Source organism: Schistocerca serialis, chromosome 10 (genome assembly GCF_023864345.2).
Source record: "Schistocerca serialis cubense isolate TAMUIC-IGC-003099 chromosome 10, iqSchSeri2.2, whole genome shotgun sequence".
Classification (NCBI taxonomy): Eukaryota; Metazoa; Arthropoda; class Insecta; order Orthoptera; family Acrididae; genus Schistocerca; species Schistocerca serialis.
This window is the reverse complement of record NC_064647.1, coordinates 176,675,193-176,677,667: the sequence shown is the minus strand read 5'-3', so window position 1 is coordinate 176,677,667 and position 2,475 is coordinate 176,675,193.

Below are 2,475 nucleotides of genomic sequence, written 5' to 3'. Positions count from 1 at the left end.
TCTTAGACAAACAACAGATACAGCTGTGTAACTGCAAAAATCCTTTTCTATTCTGTACATTGTGGCTGACTACGTTATATATTTTTTTCAGATCCATGTGATGGAAGTGATTATGGAAATTCAGATGAAGAAATCAAAACACTTAATATGACAGAGGCTAAATACAAAGTTCCCAAGGTTTTCACAGATCCTCAAGAGCAATTATTAGCTCAATATGTCATGAAGGCATCGAATTTACATGATGGACTGACATACAACCAAGCTTGTGAACTGGCATATATGTATGCTAAAATACTGCAAAAAATTAATTACCCTAGGAGCTGGTCGTATGGATTTTTACATAGGCAACAGAAGCTCTCTCTTCGTAGACCTAAAAATACAAGTATATGTTAACCTTGTCTTTGACAATTTTTGAATGTACTGGACAAATTTAAGTTCACTCCAGACAAGATAATTAACTTGGATGAATGTGGCATTCTCACCACAATGCAGCCTCCCAAAGTTATGGCAGAACATGGTAAGAAGCAAGTGGGAATGATAGCATCACAAGAGATAGGGGAAAATGTCACCATGTATGCTTTCTATTAAGCCTCAAGGATGGACATACCGCCAGTGTTCTACATCTACATATATACTCCGCAATCCACCATACGGTGCATGGCGGAGGGTACCTCGTACCACAACTAGCATCTTCTCTCCCTGTTCCACTCCCAAACAGAACGATGGAAAAATGACTGCTTATATGCCTCTGTATGAGCGCTAATCTCTCTTATCTTATTTTTGTGGTCTTTCCGCAAAATATAAGTAGGCGGCAGTAAAATTATACTGCAGTCAGCCTCAAATGCTGATTCTCTAAAGTTCCTCAGTAGCGATTCACGAAAGGAACGCCTCCTTTCCTCCAGAGACTCCCACCCGAGTTCCTAAAGCATTTCCGTAACACTCGTGTAATGATCAAACCTACCAGTAACAAATCTAGCAGCTCGTCTCTGAATTGCTTCTATGTCCTCCCTCAATCCGACCTGATAGGGATCCCAAATGCTCAAGCAGTACTCAAGAATAGGTCGTATTAGTGTTCATTTATCCACGAGTCCATATGAAAGACAAATTTCTGGATGGTGCACCAAATGGTAGTATTGGATTGACCAACAAATCTGGATACATGACAGCTGAATTGTTCCTCGGAGTTTTGAAGCTTGTAGCTAAGCAGATGAGCTGTTCAAAAGACAGTTGCCTACTCATACATCTGGACAATCATGCAAGTCACATCAGCATTGATGTTATCAATATTGCCAGAGATGCTGGAATCACTCTGATGACATTCCCACCATACAGCTCCCACAGGATGCAGCCACTAGATATCATTGTGTTTGGACCATTTAAGGGATATCTAAGAATAGCAATGGCTGACTCGATGAGAATGCATCCTGGTCACTATTTCAGAGATGGCATTGTTTTGTGGGACAGCATTTACACTTTCATTTACACAAAAAAATATCGCATGCGGCTTCGAGGTGCCTGGATTGTGGCCACTTAATAAGCTGGCATTTACTGAAGACGATTTTATGCCATCAAAAGTAACTGAGCAGCCACTACACCAAGTTGTGACACATCTTCTCCTATGGAACCTGCAAGTTTGTGTGATGCTGCACCTTCCACTTCAGGTGCAGTCCTAGTTGAAATTCCATCTCTTTAAGACTGTCAACCTTTCCCAAAAGCCACAAGGCGAGAAGGAAAATTTAGGCAAAAGAAATCTGCAGTTTACACTAGTACTCCAATCAAAGACGAACTGGAAGCAGCAGTGGTGGGTAAAATGAGATCAGCTTTAAAGAAGACTTTATTGCAGAGCAAGGAGGACCTGAAAATCTCTGCAAAAAATTAAATCAGTGACGATTCAGACAGTGAAATGGGAACCCTTTCATCCACTATGCTGGAATCTGAGAATAAGGGATATTGTGAAAGAGATGACAATGAAGCCCAAACCTTACAAATGTTGACAGATGATTTAGAAGTGAGGTCTGGTGATTTTGTTTTGGTTCGTTTTGCTACCACGAAGACTTTTAAATATTATTTTTGACAAGTTGAGAATATCATTGGGAAAGAGGAAGTGTATGTTTCCTGTCTACGGAAAAAAGGATCTAGATTTGTATTCCCTTTTGTCCCAGATGAGTCAATAGTGGAGAGGTCTGATATTATTTGTCTCCAGCCTTCTGCAAAAACAACCGGGACACAAAGGCACGGGAGGATACTGCAGTTTAATGTTAATTTTAAAAAGTACAATATTTGTTAAAAAAAGAAGGAAAAGAATTTCTTTAGGTTAATACTGATATTTCACATTTACCAAGGAATAAATAAAATTTGTCTTTCGGAAACTTGGCTCTATTTATATAAAAAACATACTGTGAACTTTTACCCCAGTCAATAACCACATTTGCCCCACCATGGCACACAACTTGATGTGCACTTAATTGTAAGATG